The sequence below is a fragment of the Sciurus carolinensis genome (assembly GCF_902686445.1).
Source record: "Sciurus carolinensis chromosome 14 unlocalized genomic scaffold, mSciCar1.2 scaffold_101_arrow_ctg1, whole genome shotgun sequence".
NCBI lineage: Eukaryota > Metazoa > Chordata > Mammalia > Rodentia > Sciuridae > Sciurus > Sciurus carolinensis.
The window spans coordinates 2,105,019-2,131,912 of record NW_025920105.1 but is presented as its reverse complement, the minus strand read 5'-3'; the positions used below and the strand labels follow the sequence as shown (position 1 = coordinate 2,131,912).

Here is a 26,894-nt window from a genome sequence, read left to right as displayed (position 1 = left end):
CACTGACAACAGAGGTGGGAGCATACAGGTTGGAGCTGCTTGCTGGAACTGTTCCTGTTAAGCACTTATTAAGTGTTTTTGGCCAGTACATTAAAAAGTCACTTCAAGCCCAAAATACACACTGGGCTCACAAGAGAACTCTTGCTTCTATTAGGATCAATTTCTTAGAGCAGAGTGCACCTTTGCAAAGAAACAATTTCTCAAAGTCTCATTGAAATCCACTGGTGAAACATTTTTAAAAAACACAATTTAACAGCATATAACCATTGGCAATGGAACAAATGCTATGATCCATTTCTATTAATCCATTGCTTCTGATGCTTGAAAGTGCTCTCCCTTAGTGCTACCGCATCCAAATTCAAACCAGAGCAGTGTTCTCATCCAGATCAGAGTGAGGGCACACAGGTTGAAGCTCTTTTCTGAAACTTCTCCTGTTTGGAAATACTGTGCTGTTTTCAAACAGCACAAAGCATGTTTCAAACCCAATGTAAGAACAGAGGTAGCAAGTGGTTCCTTGTACATGGGAGCACCATTTTCAGGGAATGTGGTGGGACTGCAGAGAACATCAATTTCCCAGGGATTCATTGAAATCCATTTGTGACACTTTTTCAGAAAACTCATTTCAAGTGTCATTCCCCTTCAAATTAAGTGCTGTTTCAATGTTACAAACTCTTTGAACTGAAAGCAGGAAACCTTGTGTTCAAAAGCACATTTGCTTTGTGCTTATTCATTCAAATTCAATTGACAGTGTTCTGAATGAGAACAGAATGAGAGCATACAGGTTGAAGCTGCTTCCTGGAACTACACTGGTAAGCACAGCTATGGTGTTCTCAGCTTGCACATTCAAAAAAGATTTCTGGCAAAATATACAAATGAGACTCATAAGAGTTCTTCTGTTTCTATTAGAACCAACATCTTGAAGCAGAGTGAAACTTTAAAGAGGATCACTTTTTGAAAGTGAAATCCACTGGTAAAACATTTCCAGAAAATTCAATCTAACAGCATATACTAGAAACCAATGGTACAAATGCTTTGAAATGAAAACATTTCTTCTGGTTCTTGAAAGTGCTCTTAGATTGTGCTACCACCTCCAAATTCAAACCACAATGTTCTCATTGCAAACACAGTGATTGCATAGTGAATGAAGCTTCTTGATGAAACTTCTGCTCTTGTGCATTTCTAATCTGTAATCAAAGAGCACATTCCATGATAATTTAGGCCCAATGTAGAAAGGAGGAACAAGATATTCCTTGTACCCAGGAGCAAAATTTTCTGGAATCATGGTTTGAGTTAAGAGAATAGTGGTAACCTAATATAAGCCAAAAGCTTACTGAGATCTGTCTCTGTTCCAAATCCTGAGGAACATAAGTAAAAAAGAATTCAATATCATGTCCTCATCTGGACTGTTCATGACATCATTGGCCAAGAGCATTTGTATTTCACTGGCTTACAGTAGTACAAATTCCTAGCTTCTGATTTCTTCCATAAAATGTTCCATAAAGTAATTGTGAGCCACTATATGCAAACCTGTACAACTCTAGGCACCAGCAAAAGAGCAGATTCTAAGACTGTTAGTCAGGTGGAGCTATTTTATTAAAAATTACAGCATGTTTCCACAACCCATGAATGCTAAAGAAGGCAAGATGTAGATTACAGAAATTTAATATTATCTTCTTTTTGATTCAGTGTGGCCTGTATATGCATACTGAATCAAGGACAAAAATGAGTTTGGTTCTACACTTTCCATTTTTATTTCTTTTTTTCTGACTTATGACATCATTAGTAAGCATGGCAGCAAAATAATCTGAGAGACAAGAGAGCATCAATCTGTTAGTTGGAATTTTGTGATCAGCAGCAACTAAAATTATATCACATAACTTTTTAATGTCTTGAATAATTTCCCATTTTTAAATATTTTATTTGCTCATCCTGATTAAGGGCTTGAAGAAAATCATATGATAAACATGGTTCCATTGAATGGCAGAATGATAATGTATGACTAATACTGGAAATCTATGACTGGCTCTGGAGGCAGCCTGGGGTCATGGTGGGATCAGCTGGCCAAGACTGAGGAGGAGGGCAAGAGGGATAGAGGAATTCTCAGCCTCTCACACATTCCTGGCCTGTTCCCAGCATCTTAACCTGAAACACTGTGCCAAAGTCACAGTCTTGTAGATTATGTAAGTAAACTGAGAATAATACCTCCAATACAGTATAATAGTACTCCTTTAGGTATTGGGGCAGTGCTAGGGAGCACAGCACAGAAGCAGTTAACTATTGAGAAGTGTGAAGGAAGAAAGGGAGTTGAAAATCTCAGTTTGATCACAAGGAATGTATTTCCTATCCTCATGCACAAAAGATTGCTAATAGAACTCCCTATTACACATTACTAAGCACTATCTCCTTTATAAAAGAGTAGGAAAGACAGGTCCATTAATTTAAAAGCAGCACTCCAGCTCTTTAAAAGTTCATTAAACACAACATCATTTCCTTGACTGATTACTTAGTTTTATTCTATAGCAACTTTTCTACTACCCAGTGCTCTTGGGACATGTCTTTATCAACATAATATTATACAGTTATTGAAGACACCAGAAGCCAAAGTCATGCAGCAATGTACTACATCCACTTTCTTTAATGGTCTAAGTCATTCAGAGGGAGAAAGCATTAAATTCTATACATTGTGGTTTATTAATCAACATTTTGTGTAATTTAGGCAGTGAAAAATTGATTTTAAAAAGATAAAATTATGATATGCTTACAAATAATGTAAAACTTGAAAGATGATAAAAACATATTACTTAAATCATTAATTAATAAAAGAACAAGTATGATGTTATAAACAGTTCAATGATCTCCAAAGTTCCAAAACTTACAAAAGTTAAATTGGAAATGCTGAAATGAATTCACAGAGAGATATAAATCTGGCCTTTCATACTAGGGTAGAAATGCAGATTGATCCACCAAACACAATTTAGATCTATGGACAGGTATTAGGTATATGTTATCTTTTACCTTCAGCTTATAAACTTGAAAAACAGCTCAAAGTTTAGAGTCCTTTTACAATGAGATAAGCATGAAGCATAACAAGATGCTTACTTCTCTTTGGGGGTCCTCTCTGCCACATCCCATGTGGATGAGAGAAGTGTGAACTGCCAGAGTTGGATGTTGGCTGTACATTACTCAATTACTCAAAAAACTTATCTACTCAATGAACACACAAAAGTCAATACTCTTTTTAAATTAGAGGTGTCATGATGGGTCTGACCATACCAGCTCTTGGCTCTTACAACAACTCACCCAACTCTCCTTTACTTATAATATACAGGTAAAGGGGACAAGGACTGGAAGGAGCTTCTGTAATGAACAGAAAGGGTGGAGTTGGGGGAGCCATTCTCTTAAGGGAGAATATTCCAGAAGGAGACAGAACTACCCCATGCAGCACCGCATGCTTCCTGACAGTTCCTAGAAGCCAGGCATCTGTGTACCATGGCTCAACCTAGCCTGATTCTGCTAAATAATGATGACTTCTCACATCTCTCCCTTTTTAATATTTTAAAATTCAAATGATGGGCAGTTATGTTGAGGCTCCAGATCTTGATTCTGAGAGTTGCTTTGAGGTCCTGGCTCTTGGTTCTGAGAACTGTTCTGAGGTCCTGGCTCTTGGTTCTGAGAGTATGGCAACCTGTTGTCATGATAAAAAAAGAATCAATAGCAAACATATCATTTTAATATTAAACCATTCAATTTAGTAAATATCTGATCAACCAGAAATGCAGAGTCCATGAGATCAATTCTTTTGAATAACCTTAATGTAGTGATGTGATTTTACAAAATCCAGGCTATTATTCCTGTTATATCAAATGTCCATTAGATGATATTTAATTATCTCTTAGTCCAATTGGGAAGTATGATATTTAGTTGTAACAACATACAAGCTTACAGTCATTATGGCATTTAAGCCTTTGTTTAAATTTGAGAGCAAAAGACTCATTACTGATATTTGTAATAGTAGCTGCTAAAGCATTTAATTTAATCTTAATCATTTTATTAATACTTAACTTTCAGAGGTCATAGTATCTTAACAGAAAAAATCATGCCCCTAGATATAATGAATGTGGGAACAGATAGGAACCTAAAAGAATACATTAAATTATATATGAACCAAATATTTATAAAAGAAATAACTCTTAGAATATAAATGTGAATTATTCATCTTTCTAGTGTAATATCAATCAGTTTGTTGAATTCCAATTTGGTGTTTATTAAATGGTTAACAGCAGTGCAAAGTAATATCCAAATAATAGAGAATAGTCCAAATTATATGGAGTTTCAAAAATCAGAATATTTGTACATTTAATCTTATTTTGTATACTGAAAATAGTTTTAAAGAGTTCAATTATTTGCCTAGTTTCTTAGATCTTTCATAGCACTAAAATTTAGATTAAATATGGTTGTTTGCAAATTCTTTTTAGAATTAAAAGTGACACATTTGGTGGCAATGTTGCCAAGTAAGGCTTTCTGACTTTGAATCTTCTAAAGATGTTTCCATATAACTGTCTTTCATCAATTTTTGGAGGTCAATCCAAAAACATCCATCACCTTTGAAATATGTAGCATTGTCAAGACATTTGTTTATTTTATCCATTTAGCAGAGACAGCAGATTCTATTGAAGAACAATTAAGGGAGTAAGATATTGGTGGGTATTTCATAGAAATGACTGACTTTATATGAGAAAGTCCCATTCTAATAATTGTTTGAAAATAATCCAAAGTTCCAAGGACCAGTATAATTGGTTGGCGTAGGTACTCCTTATGCTGTCTTTTTCTTATAGGCTACATCTACATAAACAGAGTATATCATGGGCATAGTGTGAGTTTCTACAAAACCTTCCATCATTTGAATATCATCAGTAAATATTGGGATTGATTCTCCAGTCCACATTGTTGGATATATTAAAGGTGGATCTGAGAAATGGGCCCAACATATTTCCCACAAATTTCACTTACCTGAGAGCTCAATAAAGCTAACATATAGATATTGTGGTTGGAGATTTAAAATCTTCTTATAAAATCTGGTGCATTCTATTACTCCATGTATCACTGAGCAGCAGTGAAACTCCTAATATAATTTTTAGAAAATGTTTTTTGAAATTAAATAGGTTTACATAGTGATTTGTTTCCTCCTTTATATTTTATTTTTCTTAAATTAAATTGTAGAAAAAATTACTCTAAACTGGAGTATTACTAACTTTAAAGTGTAGACAATGGCCTTGTATTGCACACATAATTAAACTATAAGAAGTGACGTGGGTTGGGAATATAGATCAGTTGGTAGAGTGCCTGTCTCTCATGCACAAGGCCCTGGGTTCAATTTTCAGCACACCCCCCAAAAAAGAAAAAAAGAGTAGTGACTTAATAAACATTTCTATTTGACCAGAAAGATTAATAAAGTTACATATTGTTAAAGTCAATATTGTTAAGTTGAAAAGGGCATTACCAAAAGGGAAGGCCCAGTTTCCACTAAAAATAGGATTTGAATTGTCTGTAATAGTGGACTGAGCTAAAAGTCTTGAAAATGCAGTCAGTAGAGACATTGAAAATTAGTCTCGTGACCTATTTGTTTTATAGGTAATGGTCTTATTTTTCTAAGTGAACTTCAGGATAGCATTTTAATACATCATTTAAAAATCTTAAAAAAATTATATCATTGATCCAGCAATTATATTTTAAGGGTTCTATGGAAAGATAATCTTTATGTATAAAGATATTGTTGTATGAATATGTTAAATAACCTTATTTTAAAGTAGTAAAAATAATCCAGATGTCCAACATAGAGTTTTGGATAAATGAAATACATGAAAAAAACCTGGAATTAAAAGTATTGCTGTAAAAGCATACTAATTGTGTGTAATCTAATACAAAGTTATAAGCTTTAAAATGAACAATATAATTGTGTATGTGCAAAATATGTATATCTCTGAGCTTATTTATAGAAAGCAGTTTAGAAAATTTAATAAATGTTAATAATAATTGCTGGAACCTCCAAAACATTTTTTTATGTGTACTTAATTTTTTCTAAGTGGGTATCTTGACAAGATATAGGGAAGATACCATGATCCTGAAGCCATCTTTAGCCTCTTTATAAGAATATTATTTTATTTTATATTAATCTTTGGATTAATATAAATTAAGTAGCATAATCTAATATCACATCTGAAACATGAAACAGACATGCCAAGAGCTTCCATCCCCTTTTGGGGGAAGGTGTCAAAATACTTCCCATATTGTTAGACTTTAAATAAGCCAGTATCTTCTGAATGCGCTCTGAAAATATAGTTAAGTTTACTTTTTAATGTAGAGAATAATACAAAACTGTAAACTTATATTTATTTAATTTTAAAATATTAAATGATATAATTCATTTTTAATTAAATTGCTATTATTATATAAGTTTGTAAGAGACCATTTTGAGAAGATTTTAGTTTGGGGAACATTAGCTTAATAACATATCACTGTAAATCTAATATTTTAAAACTTCTTTATCTGGAAAACAAGAATATAATTAACATAATAAGTCAGTACTAATTACCATGGTTAATTAAATATAGTCATTGATGTTTTCATATTAATCAAATTTGGCTTTTAAAGAGAAATTTAAAATTTGGAAAGGAAGGTTGTATTTTAAAATAAGTTATTGTTAAACCAAATTCTATAAACCATAATATATGTGAAATTAACTTTTTTTAAAATAGTAGAAATTCAACAAGCATAAGAAATTATTTTATTAGGATGAGAAATTAATGTTTTAAGTATTTTCTTTTTCTTCTCTCCTTCAGTAAGAAGGTCCAATGAATAGGGGTTTGTGAAAAGATCTTGTCTATATTTGTAACCATCCTTTATAATAGAAACAGTAGAATTAAAAGAATAAAAACTTTTTTCTTTTATTCTTTTATTTATACTGATTATGTTAATTATATAGCCAATTTAATTTTATGTAGTCAATTTAAATATATATAGCCAATTTTATATAGCCAATTTAATTACATGTAAATATCTCAAAAATTATTTTGCACAAATGTTGTTTTAATTTATTCAACATGCTATAGTCTTCTATTTTTATCAGGTTAAAAAAAAGTTTTAGGCACTTACATATTATACCTGATACTTTAAGTGCTAGTATTTAGTTCTCAATGAGAAAAGAAAGAATAAAGGAATTTTAGACCTTTTGTTAACCAAATTACAAATATGTCTAATGTTCATATATATTTTAGTTAGGAATGTCTGATTTTTTACACTTAATGAAGCCAGAATTAAAGACAGGTAGTTAGTGTAGAAATAGGAAATCAGGTCAATTTGAGGAAATGAAACCATGAAGCCATCTGCCTCTGGAAGTTGGAGACTGACCCTGGAAGAATGGAATATCAAGGAGCTCCAGAGCCCATTGATTACCAAATCTGCCTGCCTTTATCAAGGACTGCAAGCACGGAGCTGCTAATTAATGCCCCCTGGGCCCATATCTGCCTGAATCACCTTGGCCCTCCCCCTGCCCATGGCTTCTCACTTAATGCAAAACCAGGCCTAGTCAGTAGGCAGGAAGGAAAGATAAGGGAGAGAGAACTGGAGAACAAAGGAGACCCTAACCTATAAAAGATGGAGGGTGCGCTCACTTCTTGGGACTTTAGAACATCAGCCATGGCCCCCTTCTTCCTGACGGGAGAAGTCTGTATTATTATCTTTAAATAAAACCTGCTTAATATGCTTGCCTTGGCGTGCTTCTCTAGTGTTCAACCTTCAACATTAGAAGGAGCAGAACTCCTCACCGATAAATGGCAGTATCATTAGTAGATGATGTTCTAATCAATGATCTTTTAGCATCCCATCCTTGTAAATCGATTAAGTATCTCCTGTAATAAAAGCATAGATAATTAATTTATTCTCCTCAAATTAAATTTATTTATTCTTAATTGCAAAAGTCAAGATATTGATACCACTCTTTACCGGTGACAAGTCCTGCTTTCTCAGGTGTTGGCAAATGTAGAGTGGAAATGCAGCTATATTAAAGAAAAGTAAAAGCAGACTTCTCCTGGGTGGAAGAAGGGGACCCAAAGGCAGAATCCATGGGATGAGCAAATCTTGTCCTTTCTATGGGTTTTATTCTCCCATTCTTTTTTCCTTATCTCTTCCCTTCCTGCCTACAGGATTAGGCCTGGTTTTGCAGGTGAGATGTAAAAAGAGAAAAGCAGATGGGGCAGGGGTAGGGTCAAAGTGATTCAGACAGGCAAGGGTCCAGGGGGCATTAATCAGCACCTTCCTGCCTGTAGTCTCTGACAAGGGCAGGTAAATTTGGTTATCAATGGGTTCTGCAGGTCTGTGACATTCCATTCTCCCATGACAGTCTCCAACTTCCAGAGACAGATGACTTTATGGCCTCCATTTTCTTGATCTGATCCGATTTCCTATTTCTACACTAACTGCCTGTCCCTGTTAGGTATAAAGCCACCTTTTTCCCTCCCAACCCACCTGTCAATCTGCCATTAAGCCCGCCTTTCCCATTACAGGAATTTCCGGCTTACGTCGCTGTAACCTTCCTGCCTCCCACATTACGTTCCAATATGTCATTGGTCCATCAGTCAGTCTGTAATAATTCTCCTCCATGATTGGTTCCTCCCAGCCCGCGAAATTCCAATACAAAGAACTGTGCGCCATCTTCTGCTCGCTCTTTCCCTTTCCCCTTTCCCCCGAGTGGACACGTTTTTGTCCGCTTGAATAAAACTTCCTCATGTGAGACCTGTATCTGCGAAGCGTCTGTATGGAACATTGCTGAAGTGAACCAAACAACTCCCATTTTGCTTTCTGACCCCATTTTGTGAAACTTATAAAAAACATGTTGTTTGCTGTGATAGATCAAAACAAAATGTGTGTGTAGTGTTAAGATAAGTAAAGTGACGAGCAGTGACGCACATAGTGACTATGCAGTCACTGAGAAAAACATTTGGCAGTTTGTTTACACCAAATTTACATTAGTTTTAATGGTAAAACTGGTAAAAATATTTACTAGATGAATTTGCAGAATTCAGGACTTGAAAAACAAATGAGGTAATGTGTGAACTTGTTTTGATGTGACTATATAAACTGCAGACTGATCAGGAGCGAGCGGGCACTACTCCACCGACAGAGTCTGTCACTATGTCCTGTTGACAAGTGACAAGATAGTGCTCCCCAGCTCGAGGCCCCTGGTTGCTGCATGCTGTTACTCCGTTGACTGATTGCCGTTTGCTGTGAACCGAGCATCAATAAAACCTCATCTGAGGACCAACGACCGGCTATGTGAGTGTTATCTTATTCCTACCCGGTTCCCGATCCAGTACAGGCCGCAAGTGTTACGACGTGCTCGTGACAGCGTCTTTTCTGGGAGTTATCGAGGAACCAAAACTGCTCCCCTTTACATCTAACTAACAGTCCCCAATTCTGGCTTCAATATCAAAAAATGTAAATAATAATATTAGTAATTTCTTTCCTGTTTAAATAAAACATTAGAAACAAGGAATATATATCTTAAATATTATAGAATATAACAATTTATTATTTATTTGACCACCTGGAAAAATGTGAATTAAAAGGTTTTTTACCTGGAAATGTAAGAAAATAAATATAAAGAAGCCTTTTATTTTTATTTTTAGATATTTACCCGATATGAATTAAATTTCATTAATTCACATGAATTAAGGTTATTATAAATCCATTTTTATTTTAATTTTAAAATGTGAGCATGCTCAAACTAAGTAAATTTTGAAATCATGTAAATATAGTCATAGTGTGTACACATTTGTAGATCAGTCAAAAAGGAAATTTTTATAATTAATTGTAAGTGAAATTCATAGCAGTGAACATGCATTAAACATTGATTTAATTTGTGTAAGAATTTAAGATATAAAAAGAAAAATTCAAAATAATTCGGGTCGCTGACTTTTGTCCTGATAATTGTTATTCACCTTTAAAATCATTCCAAAAAACAAAAGATTAATTCGCCAAAAGCACAATCAGAAGATCTTTTATGAAGTTTTGAAAATCTTTTGTTTCCCTTTTTGAAAATGTTTTCTTGGACCTGAGTTGTCTCCTAGTGAGCCTGAGGGTTTCCCCATTTGCATTTCAATTTAAGCCTTCATTCAGACCAGTATGGAACTAAAAGAAAGATTATTGGTTCCAGCAAAATTTTGATGAGAAGGGCATTTTAACTGTTTATTATTAGGACAGGTTTGGATGACAAAAAAAATGATGAGACCTTATTTTCTATTACTTTTGATGAAGTTACTATGCTAATCTCCTTATTGAGATATGCCATTGACTATTGGCCTGATTTGTCTGTGCCTGTCTATCCAGTACTTTTGAGTGAATGTTTAGGGTTTTATTCTCTCAGTGACAAACAGGTTATATCTTCTGTTAGGGGCAGTTTTGTTTCATCAATAACTTCCAGAAAAACGCTCCTCAAACACAAGTCTCACACAAGGAACTTTTATTTTATGCGGATGATTCACATCTGCTCAGGGAAAAGGGAAGAAGGAAAAGAAGAAGATGGTGCAGGGTTTTCTCCTCAGATATTAGAATTTCAAAGGCTGGGAGGGATCAATCACGGAGGAGAATTATTACAGACTGACTGATGGACCAATGACATATTAGAACGTAATGTGGGAGGCAGGAAGATTACGGCAATGTAAGTCGGAAATTCCTGTAATGGGAGAGGCGGGCGTAATGCAGATTGACAGGTGGTTGGGTGGCCAGATTCCTTACATCTTCTTTCTTAGGTAAGCTTAGAACAGGGTCTTGAAGTAAAGCCCCTTTTTGATATTCTAAAAACCTTCAATATATATTGGTTCTCACATCAGGGCAGTTGCTCCTTAGTGTAGTTTTTTAAGGAGTCTGTAAAGAGGCTTAGCTAATTTCCTATGACCAGGAATCCAAGGCCTGCAGTAGTGTCCAGTTATCCCTAGAAGCTTCTGTAATGGCCTTGATATATGTCCTGTGTGGTAGCACATAAAAAATGTCATCTTCAAATTGGAGAACAATTACAAATGTTTTATCTATGAATTTTGTTAAATCCTTAGCTAGAGATTTTTCTACAGATGAGGACTATCTCCAAATTCTTGGGGCAACACTGTCTAGATTAGTTGTTACAAAATTTGAAATTTTTTTTTCTGACCCTTGCTGAATTTTTCAGGGGTCTAGAGATTTTTCTCTCTGGGCAGGTGTTTCTCTCTATGTTCTTTGTTCATATTCACTTATTTGAGCATAAGTTTGTAAATCATAAGTCAATTGTTGTCCCAAATCAGCAAATTGTCCCAGTAAGAATGTCCAAGGTAGTCTGAACTCCATCCAATTTAACTTCCCTAAGAGCAAGATGACATACTGGAGCAGGACTTTTCAAATGTAAATTAGAAAGGTCCCATGCTAACTCATCATCCTCTACATCTGAATACCTTCCAGTCCTCTGAATAGAAACTTTGCTCCCTCTAACAGGTGTTCACAGAAACATGCATGGGGCTACTTTCTGAAATTTTTCTTTTTTATCAACTAACAATTCCCCAGAACACAAAGATGTTTTGGAGGATGAATATTTCTGAATTTTAGATTTAAGTTATTAATAACCTTTCTAAGACCAGTGATTAATTCCCCAAAGTCCATAAATCAACATCTCAGTCCAAATAAAAGTAACTTTCTTTTACAATCCAAATTAAATTTCCATAGCCTGTCATTGTGCTTCCAATACCCATGCTATTTTTCCTCTCTTTAAGAGACTTGGCCCTGAAGAGCTCTGCCTGAGTAGGGAGCAGCCATGTTCTGTAGGCTTCCATCTTTCCTGCAGGGAGCAGAAACCATGCTGTTTCTGGAGGGCTGGAAGCCATGGCAGGAACACACATATTTAAACTAGGAAACTCGCAGAGTAATTTCTCCTTCTTAAGTTAGAGATTTTTCCCTGAATCTTTGCTTCTCAGGATTCTAAATTTTTATACTTATCTCAGCCAAGTTAAGTCTTGGTTCTCATACAGAGAGATGCATACAGAGAGAGTCAGAGAGATACAGGCAGACCTGCCTGATCAAGACTGCATTATTTAAGCAACCAGGTCTCCATTTACATTTCAAGGACTGTAGGAGTTGCATTCTTTCCACTGAGTTTTCACTTTGACTAAATATTGAATATAGCTGAATATATCTATTTTTATTTCTAACTCTGTAGAAAGCAATTTCTCCAGTCTTAACACCACGCAATTAATTTTCATTTCCTTTCTTACTACTAAACTTATTCACATGTGTGAACTTCCCATGGAAAGGGGTCAACACCTTACCTTTTTTCTTTCTTCTAAATTCCTTTTGAATAGCCCCAGTTCAGGTTTTAAATGTGGGGTCCTCTCTGCCATGTCTCATGTGAATAAGAAAAGGATGAACTCCTGGAGGAGGATGTTGGCTGTACATCACTCAAAAATCCAGAAAACTTATCTACTCAATAAATACACAAGAGCCAATACTCTTTTTAAATGAGTAGGGTCCTGATGGGTCTGACCTTACCAGCTCTTGGCTCTTACAACAACTCATCCAACTCTCATTTATTTGTAATATACAGGTAGAGGGGGCAAGGACTGGGAGGAGATTATTCTGTGATAGACAGGATAGGGTGGAGTTAGGGGTGCCATTCTCTTAAGGGGAAATATACCAGAAGGAGACAGGGAACCACTCCCATGCAACACCACATGCTTCCTGGCAGTTTCTAGAAGCCGGGCATCTGTGTCCCTTGGCTCAACCCTCTAATGTATAAAGCTGCTCCCCCACCCATCAGGCACAGTCATTTTGCCCACCTCCCAACCATTTGTCAATCTGTGAACATCCTAGCTAGCTATTGGTTCATCAGTTCGCTTGCAAGTATCCTTCTCTGATATTTGTCCCGTTAGCCCGGCAGAATCCAACTGTTTTACTGTAGCTTCCCCGCCATCTCTTTCCATTCTTCTTCTGTCTGTCCTACACACTTTTCTCTGTCCTCCTGGCTTTCCACTCTCTCTAGCATGCACCCTTTTCTTTTCCTTTCTCTTTTTCTCTCATTTTCTCTCTTACCCTACAGGGAGACACTGTTTGCTTAATAAATTCCCTTATGTGATTTCCCATGTCCGGTGTGGTTTTCATGGGATTTCTTACAAACCTAGTCTGATTCACCTAAATAAGGTTGTTTTCCCAGATTTTCCCACTGAGTTCACCCAATAATCTTTTGATATTTTTCAGTTTTTTGTGACTTAACCATGTCACCTATGCTCACTGTGACTCCACTGTATTGAAGGAAGGCCTCTGCTCTTTGTTAAAGAAGCATCAGAATACCTTATTCTTGCAAGCATGACACTTCTGAAAGAGTAAAATCAATAGTCATGGATATCTGTACATGCACAAATACACACTTTACACATATCTGTATATTTGATAATTTCTGGATCCTATTAAAATTGCTTTTGATGAATGCTTATTTTACAATTGTTTATCAATTATAAAGTGGGAACAGTGGATAATATAAAACCACCAGTGTGTCATATACGTGAAATAAGTACCAATGAAACACATCTGGAATGAAACTGACCTGAGAATGTGGTGGGGAGTGTTAAGAAAAATAAAAAAATGCAAAAATGTTTCACCAGATGTTAGGGGCAGTTGTGGCTCGCCAATAGCTCCCAGAAAAATACTCCACAGATATGAGATTTCACACAAGGGACTTTATTTATGCGGTCTTCTCAGGGAGAAGAGAAAGGGCAAAAGAGAAAGATGGCATGTGGCTTCTCCCAGATATAGGAATCTCACGGGCTCAGAGGAACCAGTAGCATGTTAGGACGTAACCTGGGAGGCAGGAAGATGAAGGCAGCGTAAGCCAGAATTTCCTGTAATGTAAGAGGCAGGCAGAGCATAGATTTACAGGTGGTGGGAAGGCCAGAAATTTCTGTAACGGAAGAGGCGGGTGGAATGCAGGTTGACAAGTGGTTGGAAGGCGGGAAGTTCCTGTAACAGGAGAGGTGGGCAGCTTTATACCTTACAGGGTTCACAGCACATGTTCCCAGAACAGATCTGGAAGTCTCAACTGCTAAGGTTGGGTTCTCCAAGTGACAGTTGTAACACAAAGCCAAAAACCCGCCTCCCAACCATTTGTCAATCTGTGCTCCACAAACCTCTTATGTTACAGGAATTTCTGGCCTACACTACAGCCATTTCTTGCTTCCCACATTACATCCTAATATGCTAGCTAGCTATTGGTTCACCAGCCAGATTGCAAGTATTCTCCTCTGTTATTCGTTCCTTCCAGCCCGGGAGATTCCAATATATGGGAGAAGCATCCACGCCATCTTTCTCTTTTCCTTTCTTTTCACCCTGGAGTGGACATGCTAGTCATCTGCATAATAAAGTCTCTCATTAGGCCCTGTGTCTGTCGTGCATTTGTCTGGGAGCTATTGTTGAGCCGCAAATGAGACTGGGCATACGGAGTGGCAGTTTCACCATAAGGGCTGGAAATGCCATGAGTTCCGAGCTGAGCTGCATTTTTCCTTACAACAGTATTCCTGTCTTTCTATTGGAAAATAAAGATGCACTTTAATTTTATCACAAAGATTCTTATGAGACCTGGTTTAGAGTATTGTGAAATGCTGCAGAATTTATCTATGATAAATACGTTGTATTTGTTTCAGGGAAGAATTTCAGACAAATTATATTTTCTGTATTTTTTTTTATTTTTAGATTTTCCTTGAGTGATGGAGAAAATTAATGAAAAATAATAATTTTCTATGTTGATTTTTACCTGTTTCTGAGTCCTCAATCTGCAAGGTAGCATGTGGACTGAAATTCTAGCCTATGTGATCTGTATTCTTGGTTTAACCCTTTTTTTCATGGTTTTCTATGTACAGTGAGGGTTGCCTGTATTTGCAAATCTGTAATGAACTTTCTTGTTTAAGGAGCACACATTTATTTTCTGAAGCTATTAGAAAAACTGCCAAGAACCAATGTCATTGTTGAAGACATCTCTTTGGAGTTCTTAAAAAAAACACAAAACATTCCTCCATCAATAAATTTGCATCTTATAATTTTTCCATGTGTGCTGCACCAAGCACATTTTGTCCTAATACATCCTTCAGTTCAGAAATGGAAGCTCAATTTACAGAAAAGGTAATGATGTTTTTCATTTTCATAACTTGAGAAATGGAATATTTATTTTGACACTGCAAATCATGGTATTCTGGAACACAATGTTTTAGATCAGTGTAGTGTAAAATTATACTTAAATTTGAGTTATAACTTTGAGTTTGCTAAATATGATATGTTCTATCCTATTTGGTAAAATAGATGAAAAGGATGTGAAACAGAAAAATGTCATTAGTTGTTTCAAAACATTTTTTTTCCTTTGAGAACACTAACCAGCATGACTGCCTCAAACCAAAGAGTGATATAAAGTAATTGTTTAAAATAAACCCTAAGAAATTTGGAGTCAGATAAGCCAGACCTACTTCAGCCTCTATCCAGATGTACAGGATTTGCATTTAAAAATTGGAGGTGGAAATGATATTTATTACTTGAATGTTCACCCCCACAACACCTGTAAATAAGGAGTTAAGAATATAATTCACTTCGTGTGCAATATTTCTCATGTCCCTTGGCCTCAGTTACTAAGTCAAGAGAAACAGAATTTACCAGTATATCTCATGCAGGCACAAATCTTCCTAATAAACACTTTCCATGTCCCAAAAGTACTTCCAGTTATTGAAGTGTAATGGAAGTTAATATATGGATAGACTAGTCAGGACACACACATTTTCTTTCTAGACGTGTCTTCATAGTACACACACAGGACAGTCTTCTCAAGTTTATGACACAGTGCACAATGGAGTTCTGTACAGTCATAAAGAAGCATGGAATTTCCTTTTTAGTTTGTAAATGAGTGGAGTTGGAGAACACCATGCTAAGTTAAATAAACCTGGCTCAAGATAGAGGTTAAATGTTCTTTCATATGTTGATGTTGGAAAGGAAAGAAAAGATGGTGGTGACCTTCATGAAAATATTAGGGAGATCAATAGAGTAAAGGTGTAGAGAGGAACAGAGCATGGGATGAAGTGAGGCAGTAATGGGGAATGAAACATAAATATAATGCTGTGTTCATATAAGAATGAGATAAATCTTATATTTACATAGCAAAATTCTTGATAGATAATTTTATTCAGTGTATTGAACAGAAACATTTCACCTAAAGTTAGTGACTATTAGAGCTCTTGAAATGATGACTAAATAATGAATACAGTGTGTTAGTAATTTAAAATGCTTACTATCTTCTGGGCATTGTGTCATATGCATAATCCCATATTATTATCTCTTTGCTGGCAGTGTCACTCTTGAATAATCCAGAATGTTTATAGTGATCTGTGTAATTTAAAGCCAAATATTTCTATAAAGTATTGCAATATATTCTAATGCTAAGTCTTAGAATATAGAAAGTTATCATACATAGAGCATAGCGCAATATTGATGGAATTTCATGATTTTCTTTTGATCATGTTTTTTAAAAAATGAATAAGTGACTATGAAGTAAGTCATCAAAATAAAAAAAATAAATTTACCAATAAAACATTAATATGAAGTATATATGTAAAAGTAAGTAGATAGTAACTACTTACAGAAATTTCAAACTTCATTACAAGCTCTTATTGAATACCCTGGAACATGTCTTAGCTACCTTGATAAATAAATTTTGTGTACTCCTGTTCTAAATGCTAATTTTTTCAACCCTAAAAAGTACTGTAATGTGAAAATATTTAGAACAATTTGTATTACGTGCCTGCACCATGTGGAATGGAAGAGTAAGCGTTCATGAAGTGACATTCAGGTTTAAGTCTGGAAGATAAATAGAAGATAATTGAATCTGTATACCTAAAAATTGCCAGGATTAAAATACACAGGATGCAATTGCTTGAAGAATAAGAGAACAAAAGTCACACCATGGGAAGATCTCTAGGGCTTAACATTTCCAGTCTGTAAATTAATTTTTGTACCTATTTCTGTGTTTTCATTCCTCTTCATTCTTCCTTCTGATTATTGCCTGTGGACATAAACTTCAGAGAGGGAGACATAAATCAAGCATACCTATCGTGTTCCCTCTGGCCGCAGAGAGAGACACGACAAACGTCTGAAGCTTTGGAAGTTTATTGTGCACAGTCTTCTTTTCCTTCCCTCTTTTCTAATCCCTTTCTCTCTTTTCTTTCTCTCGCTCTCTTTCCCTCTGCTTAACTCTCACCTGCTCCGGTCGCTCCGCTCCTCCCGCTCGGCTCACGCCTGCTTCGGCTGCTCAGCTTCTCCCGCTTGGCTCACGCCTGCTTCGGCTGCTCCGCTTCTCCCGCTCTGCTCACGCCTGCTCGCACTCTTCTTCCTCGCTTCTACTCCTACTCTCAGCTTCTTCTTCTCTCAGCCTCTTCTTACTCCCAGCTTCTTCGACCCCCTTCTCCTCCACCCACCAAGCTTATATACACTTCAACCAATCAGGGGAGAGCACACGAGGTAAACACGTGGACAGCTGCAGGCATAGAATAGGTACACGAGGGGGGCATGCTCTAATCACATCGTTAACTAGCCAATCATTGGAATTCGCTGGTTGTTTACTGTATAGCTGGCCGCTTTTGGCTCAGCGCCAGGCGCCATCTTGACCGTGCTCAAGGCTGGGGGTCCTGGGAACCCCGACATATCCCCCTTCTTTATTATTAAACTAAGGCTCGGGACCGTGTCTGTCTTAGGCTGAGTGGTCAGCATATGTCCTTACCCATCATCAGAGCCTGCAGAGCATGCTGCAGCTCCTGTCTTAGGTTGGTACACAGCCACCTCCTTCATTACCCGTCTTTGACTACCGGTCCAGCATCAAGAGCCATACTAATGGGGGGCTGTCGGCCTTTAGGGCAGTCATGGCCTGATGAAAGGTAATTTGATCTCTCTATTGGCTAGCTCGTAGATGCATGCCAAAACGAATGAAGAGAAGGAGGCCAAGGCAGAGGAGTACCACCATAGCTCCTAAGCCTGCCCGCTGTTTGATAAATCCACAAACAGAAGAAAAACCATATAGCCATATTAAATACAGAAACATTATACATCCCAGTAGAGTTACAATACGGGTAACACAAACAGCTCTCAGGGAATAAACGCATCCCAGTCCCAAAAGTTCTTGCAAGGTATCCACTTGTTCTTATAGTAAGTCCACTCTCTGATAGAGTCTCTATGGTCTGTAAGGCTGCAGCTGTATTTTCGGCCAAATGATCGTTGTTATGGTTGTGTCAATGCTGCTACTGCAAGGACTGTGATGGCAATGATCACGGCTGTTGCAACGTCAAAGCCTCTCCTGTTTCTTGATAATAGCACTGGCAATTCTATATCTGCAACAGAAACTAGGACTGGTAGGAAGATAGAAATGTGCATCAAATTGCACGGGTGGCAAAAGAACCATTCCAGCATTGTGAGAGATAGCACACGGTTAGTGAACAGCTAAGTGTTATTAGAAATGTTAGTTGGTAGAAACATAAAAGGGAGGAAATGCACAAGCTGACGTGGGAGGAAGAGCAATATTACAGCTAGGGTCAGCAGAACGAGTTGCTCTACTCTAGGTCTGATTTGTAGTATGATTCCAACGGCAAAGTGCAGAAATTTCTCCTGTTAAAGCAAAGAAAGGCTAGAGATATCCTTGTCACCAAAAGCAGCACGACCTGAAAAATCATCAGTAGAATTGACAGGCTTGTAGAGGAATTGGTGAAGAACAAGAAAAGGAAGGATAAAAAATGTGTTAGTTAGAAGTAAAAAATATGGTCAGGCTAACAATGGCCCATAGGTTCCGGGTTTGCCTTTCCATCTGAGTTTTTGTTATTGGAGGAAGGCTCAGGCTCGCCATCGTGAGGAGGAGCAGCATCACTTGCATGCTGTAAAACTCTGATTAGCCTTTCTGGAATCCAGACTGGAGTCTGTTGATCCTGTGGGAAAATACAAACAGACACTCGGACCCAACGAAGGACTGGATCCGGTCCTTTCCAACAACCTGTCAGAATATCTTTCCATTTTGCCCATACTTGAGGAGCATCATGGGGATTATAATGTCAATCAGCTGCAGAGTGGCCGTCCCTATCCAGAGTTAAGAAATTTAGAATGAAAAGAACTAAATTAAGTTTATCTTTAGGAGACTTGTAGGAGGCTCCTATTCCCCCTTTTTGTTTATTTAGACAATTTTTTAAAGTGCTCTTTCCACAATGCCCTGTCCCTGAGGATTATAGGGGATGCCAGTGACTGATTGGATGTTAAATGTTTGTAAAAACAACCGGAAGCTTTTGGAAGTATAAACAGGACCATTATCTGTTTTAATAACTTTAGGTATGTCCCAGCCAGCAAATGCTTGTAGGCAGTGTTGAATGACATCTTTTACCTTTTCTCCAGAATGAGCGGAAGCCATAATGACCCCTGAAGCAGTGTCTACTGACACATGTACATACTTAACAGTACCAAATTCAGAAATATGGGTTACATCCATCTGCCAAATATGACCAGGCAGCAGTCCCCTGGGGTTAACTCCAAAGGATTGTACTGGGATTAAAGGAGCACAATGTTGACAATTTTTTACTATTTGTCGAGCCATACATTTAGATATAGGAAATTTTCTGCTCAAAGTAGTGGAATTTACATGGAATTTTTCATGAAAGAGTTTTGCTTGTTCCTCTATGGAAAAAACAAAAATTGATTTGGTGGCCATATCTACCAAGTCATTAGCATTGGCCAAAGGTCCTGGTAAATTAGAATGAGCTCTAATATGTCCTACATAGAATGAATGTTTACGCTGTAGAATAAGGTTTTGTAGCGTGGTAAAATATGAAGCTACCATGGACATGGAAGAAATATGGGGTACCGTTTCAAGAACCTGTAAAGCGTTGACGATATATAAGCTATCAGATAGAAGATTGAATGGCTGATTATCTGCTAATTTAAAGGCTAATATTACAGCTGCAAGTTCAGTAACCTGTGCGGAGTTGGGTGGAACTATTATGGTGTGAAGTTGTTTACTGATAAGTACTGCACCTACTCCATTTTTGGAGCCGTCAGTAAAAATGGTTACACAGTCTTTAAGAGGCTGGACACTAGTCACTTTTGGAAAAACTATGGGAGTATTTTTACAGAATTGAATCCAAGGATGTTGGGGATAATTGTTATCGAACTGAGCTGAGGTGGAACAATATAATACTGACCAATCATCATCATTATTAATTAGCCATTTAATTTGCTGAGTGGAATAAGGAGTTATAATAATGGACGGATGGATTCCAAAAACAGTAATGCAAGATTCTATTCCCTTGAATATTACCTAAGCAATAGCTTGGGGATATGATTGTAATGTTTTTGCTGGAGAGCTAGGGAGATTTATACTTTGCAGAGGTCCTCCTTGCCAAACTATGCCAAAAGGGGTATGTTTCTCTGAGATTATGATTAAACTTAATGGTTGAGTAGGATCACAACGATCAACGTAACACTGCTGAAGTCTATTCTCTACTAGCTGTAAGGATATCCGTGCTTCGGGAGTAAGTTTCCTAGGGGAATTCAAGTCAGGATTACCTTTTAATATATCAAATAAAGGTTTTAATTCCCCTGTGGATAATTTTAAATAGGATCTGATCCAGTTAATGTCACCTAAGAGTTTCTGAAAATCGTTCAAGGTATTCAATTGATCTGTCCTGATGGTCAACCTTGATGGTCTGACTGTAGTAGCAGTGAGCCTTTTACCCAGATATTCTTGGATCTCCTCTAATTGTAATTTTTCAGGGGCTATCGTTAGTCCTCTTTTTTCTAATGCTTGAGTTATAAATTGTAATGCTTCTAACAAAACTTCTTTTTCTGGATGGCAAATAAGTATGTCATCCATATAATGATAAATCAACAATCTCTTAAACTTTTGTCTAGTAGTTGTTAATGCTTTATCTACGTATATTTGACATATAGTAGGACTGTTAGCCATACCTTGAGGCAACATGGTCCATTCGAATCTCTGATCAGGCTGAGTGTGATTAAGAGAGGGCAAAGTAAAGGCAAATCTCCAACAATCATTTTTGTGTAAGGGTATAGAGAAAAAGCAATCTTTTAAATCCAGAATAATAGTAGGCCAATTTTTTGGTAGTGCAGTGACAAGAGGGAATCCACATTGGATGGGTCCCACAGGGTACATTTGTTCGTTTATGGCTCTTAAATCATGTAATAACCTCCATTTTCCTGATTTTTTCTTTGTTAAGAATATTGGAGTATTCCAAGGAGAAGTAGAATGTTGTAAATGACCTGCTTGTACCTGCTCTTGTACTAACTTATGAGCTGCCTCTAGCTTCTCTTTTGTTAGGGGCCACTGTGGAATCCAGCGAGGCTTATCATCTTTCCATATTATAGGGATTGATGGTTTATCAGTGGCCCCTAGGAAAAACCCAATCCATGAGAATCATTTTTTGGTGGAAGTAAAGGCAGTGGTTGGGTAGATCCTTGACTATGTCTTCCTAATCCTTTTTTATCATCATAGTTCATATTTTGTAACATATTTCTTACAGGAGTCCCTTGGTAACTCTGATCAGTGGTGAGTTTCATATCCATTTGCTGCAGGACGTCTCGTCCCCATAGACTAATAGGAACATTACAGACATATGGCTGAAATATTCCTGTGTGTCCCTCTGTATCTTTCCACGATAATGAGGAAGCACTTTGATTGGGGCTTTCTGCTACTCCTAAGCCTCTCAAGCTCTGAGCTGCTGTGATCAATGGCCAGTGCTTTGGCCAGACCATTGCACTAATAATACTTTTGTCTGCTCCCGTATCTAATAAACCTGTAAATTCCATATTTCCCACTTTTAATTTTAGGAGGGGCCTCTGTCCCATATCCATAGTAAGGTTTATTAAAGTGGTTCCTGTTGATCCAAAACCTCCTTGTCTTTTATTTGTATTTTTACTGGGCCACAAAGAATGTCGACTGGGTAATAAAAGTATTTGTGCAATGCGATCCCCTGGAGAGATGACCGTAATTCCTTTTGGTGAAGAGACCAAGGCTTTTATTTGTCCAGTGAAATCAGGATCAATAACACCTGGGTGTACTATAAGTCCTTTTAGTGTTGAGGAACCTCTACCTAGTAATAGTCCTACACTGTTCTGTGGGATTTTTTCATGCCAATCAGTATCAATCATCTGCACCCCCATATCTGGGGTTAGTATGAGTCTGGAGGTGGCACAGATGTCCAATCCGGCACTTCCTGAGGTGGCTCTGCGCTCCCCTTCTCTGTGGGAGGATACCACCGTCGGGGAACTTGTTGAATTACCCCGTATATTTGTTGTGGGCCCCGGGGAGGGCCCTGTCTCCCATTTTTTTGAAGTTTAGGATTCAACCCTAGGAAATTATCCTCCCTATCTCTAATAGACTGACAGGCACTACTCCAATGACTTCCTCTTCTGCATCTTGGACATAGCCCAGGTCCGGTTCCCAAGTTATTCTTTGTATAGATGTTCCCACCTTGGGCAAAGGGTAGCCTTTTGTTTGGACAAGTGGCTTTTAGATGTCCCTTCTGTCCGCACACAAAACATGATCCTAAAGACTCTTTATTAGTTCTTGAAGGGAACCTCCCCTGGGCTTGTGCAAGTGTGGCAGACAACAAGGTGGTTTGTCTGTCTATGGCTGCTACAAAGGCACTGCTCTGCGCCGAAGTATCATTTACATCTCTACACACTTTTAAGTAGGTGGACAAGTCTTTGTTTCTCCATGGTCTTATGGCCTCCCTACACCATTTGTTGGCTTGTTCGTAAGCCAATTGTTTTACTAGGGGCATGGCTTGCTCTGCATCTCCGAAGATGCATGATGCTGTCTGAATTAGCCTATCGACGAAGTCCACGTAGGGCTCACTACTCCCTTGAGTTACCTTTGACAACTGGCCCTGCAAATCTCCTGCTCCTTGTAATGTTTTCCAGGCCTTGGTTGCAGCCACGGCAATTTGCGCATAGATTGCTGGATGATAATTAAGCTGTGCCTGAAGGGTTTCATAAGGTCCTACGCCCATAAGCATGTCCCTATCGACTTGGGGATTCCCCGCTGCTGCATTTCGGTGGGCGGTATCTGTAGATATTTCTTGCCATGATGTTTTCCACATAAGGTACTGTCCCCCAGACAGAGCGGCCCTAGCAAGATTAGTCCAGTCCTGGGGCACTAAGTTTAATGATGTCAAGGTATCTACTAAGGCTATAGTAAAAGCTGACTGAGGACCATATGTGCTAACTGCTTCTTTTAACTGTTTCACTATTTTGAAGTCTAAGGGTTGGTGGAATCTTTGATTTTGAGCATCCTCAAAAACAGGATACGCTACAGATCCAAGATGACTCCATTCTGAGCGTAATCCGAAACCGGACGCTTCATGAGGGGGTTCCCTATTTATGGGAGGTGCACTAGGCAACACGGGCACTAGAGGGGGCTTTTCATCTAGTCTTAATCTTTGTACTCTTTTTTCTAGTTCCTCTCCTGATAGTTCCCGTTCTGATAGATCCTCATCTGAATTAGTTTCTTTTTCTGAATTTTGAGAAAGATATGAGCGTTCCTCTTTTATTTCTTCCAAAACCTGTCTTCCCTCAGCTAAAGGCTCGGTGAGTGAAGGTTTTTTGTTCTTATCTTGCAGACAGGATTTAATAAGAGACCAAATAGCCATAGTGCCTACTGGCAAAGGGTTTTGCCTATCCGCTATACGAAGGTCCTCCCCCAGCTGTTCCCACTGTAGGGTATTCAAAAGGCCCTCATCCAAAAACCAAGGGGAAACCCTTTCCACAGTATCGAGAAATACTTTAGCTGTTTTTTCCTTTAATGGCATCCCATGGTTTTTTAATAGCTCCCTGAGGGGTTGCTGCATTCTGAATTTAGACGTTTCAGACCCCATTGTTACTAATTTGAATAGCTTCAGTTATGGCAGTTACAATAACAAACAGTGGCCTAGCTGCCAGGAGCAACGAGATTACTGAAAGGAAAACTATCTATCAAGTGTGCATTAAAATTTTTATAGCGGCTTTTCACGTGCTACCTATACCCTAATTGGACCGCTTCAAGCGTGTTTCTACTTTCACTTTTAATTAGACTGCGTTCCACGCGTCAGGACCGCTGCTGGCGTATCCCGATACCGGACCACCTTCGGTGTGTCCTTATTTTTATTTTAACCGGGCCGCATCCCGCGTGCCCCCAGGACCGCTGATGGCGTATCCTGATACCCTTTAACTGGACCGCATTCTGCGTATCCCCAGGACCGCTGATGGCATATCCTGATACCCTTTAACTTTTTTATAACCGGTTTAACTTATTAAAAAATTTTTAAGATATCTTACCTTGTCTTCTTTATAAGATTTTCATCTTCCCGGGTTTCGGCACCAGTTATCGCGTTCCCTCTGGCCGCAGAGAGAGACACGACAAACGTCTGAAGCTTTGGAAGTTTATTGTGCACAGTCTTCCTTTCCTTCCCTCTTTTCTAATCCCTTTCTCTCTTTTCTTTCTCTCGCTCTCTTTCCCTCTGCTTAACTCTCGCCTGCTCCGGTCGCTCCACTCCTCCCGCTCGGCTCACGCCTGCTTCGGCTGCTCCGCTTCTCCCGCTCTGCTCACGCCTGCTCGCACTCTTCTTCCTTGCTTCTACTCCTACTCTCAGCTTCTTCTTCTCTCAGCCTCTTCTTACTCCCAGCTTCTTCGACCCCCTTCTCCTCCACCCACCAAGCTTATATACACTTCAACCAATCAGGGGAGAGCACACGAGGTAAACGCGTGGACAGCTGCAGGCATAGAATAGGTACACGAGGGGGGCATGCTCTAATCACATCGTTAACTAGCCAATCATTGGAATTTGCTGGTTGTTTACTGTATAGCTGGTCGCTTTTGGCTCAGCGCCAGGCGCCATCTTGACTGTGCTCAAGGCTGGGGGTCCCGGGAACCCCGACACATACCAGTCCCAGTGCTCTTGAGTCACTCTTTTTACATAATTAGTAAAGCCATAGATATATTTTTCATATTATCTAATAGTAAGAGTGATGCAGCATATATATATAGTGCTTCTCCCTATGTGTAATGATAATAATGTGTAAATGTGTAAATGATATTAGCTGCTAAGTTCCATGTATTTTCTCTTTACAATTCCTCTTTATAGGTAGGGTAAATTCTTTAAATCATACATTGAGTCCAGCAGACAACAAGGATTTCAAAAAGTTAAAAGAATATTTTTGGCATTGTGTAAAGTTAGAAAACCTTTAAATGTATCAGATGAAAAACTAGAGTCAACTATAATGCAAATTCATGTGCAAAATAATTCCAAAAAAAAACCAGATTCTTAAATATTTCTTTATCTTCTCCACTTTCCCAACTCCCCACAAAAATATGCTTTATGCAATTGTCTCCAACTGTAAAACTGGGGGTAATTCAGGCATCAAAATATTCTTTACAGCAAAAGTCCCTGGGGAAAACTGCAGTTCATTTTATCTTGTAACAAAAATGGTCACGGCAATTTGCAGCCTGATGTCTATGTATAGTTTTTTTTTTTTTTCTCTTTTTAGGGCATGGACATCCCCAGGTAAGGGAAATGAGCCATCTTCAAGGCACTGCACTCTTCACACAGTGATGAAAGGACTGTGCTATGACTTCCAATTTGCTACACCCTTTTCTCGTGGAACATGTATCTCAAAATATGCAGCACAAGATCATCCTGAAACCAAACCACCTTGCTGTGTCCCAGAAAACAAATGGTTAGTTTGCTTTTCCTCTTTCAGGGAAATTTCTTTCAGCAAAAATTTTCATTTCATGAGCATAAATTTCATACAAACACAAAGATCCAAAGTTTCAGGCAGATGAAGTATTTTTTTCTTTCAAAGTTTTTAGTAAGTTTTTTTTATTATAGAGTTTTAGTAGAATGTTTTACACATCAGCGATAGGCATGGCTTCTCTATAACCAACAGCAATTAGCAATACTGTAGCAGTACTCTTTCTTCTTGCTTCAGCTCCTATCCCCTTTTACATCTTGTGTAGAGCAGGTCAAAGACACAGGCAGCACTGTGCTTCAGTGCTGTCCTGGCTCCTAATACACTCCACTGTGTGTTTCCTCACATGGACCCATTGGATAAAGGTGGTCAGCTCTGGGTTTCAGAAGGCTGTGATTGCCTGCCTGGATACTGATGCTCATTAGTATGTGAGAAGTAACATAATTTCTACAGATGTCTCACCTTAGCCCCATAGTCTGATATAAATGTGTGAAATTGTTCTCTCTTACTAACCCTATAATGTAGTTTCTAGTGTATTAATATAGATGTTCAATGTAAGATCACCGTAATTTACCATAACCCATGCTTGAACTTTAATCTTTGAGTGCAAAAGGAAGATGATAGAAGAAAAAAAAATGCAGAAGCATGAGTGTTAAAGCTGAATTTCTATATCTGTCTTTGTCAGTCTGAACCAACTGTGGGATCCTGTGAAGAAAGGCTTTGCCTTTTATAAATGAGTAAACTTGGGCCTGAGCACTGAAGAAGAAAGAGAATGTATAAATCTTCAGAGGTGAAGGAGGACACTTCCCTTACATATATCAATGACTAATATCATCTGAATGCCAAAGGAAATTCAAAACTTCATGTGTTTGCAAAATAATTCTTGTAACATTAATGGAAATGTATCTCATACAATATTTAAATTCACTGCATAGTAATCTTACTTTTTGGCAAAATTTGATGTATGTATCCAAAGGGAGAAAACTATCAAATTATTGACACTGATTTTTATTATTGTTTTTCATGATTTTAAGTCAGTATCAAAAAATCTTTCTTCAAATAAACCTTCCACAATGCATTCA

At 37.9% G+C, this 26,894-nt stretch overlaps 1 pseudogene; it reads right to left on the bottom strand.

Annotated features, from left to right (window-relative positions):
- Window positions 1-1,290: 1,290 nt before the first annotated feature.
- Window positions 1,291-26,894, bottom strand: part of LOC124973210 (kelch-like protein 5) — a 46,261-nt pseudogene continuing 20,657 nt past the window's right edge.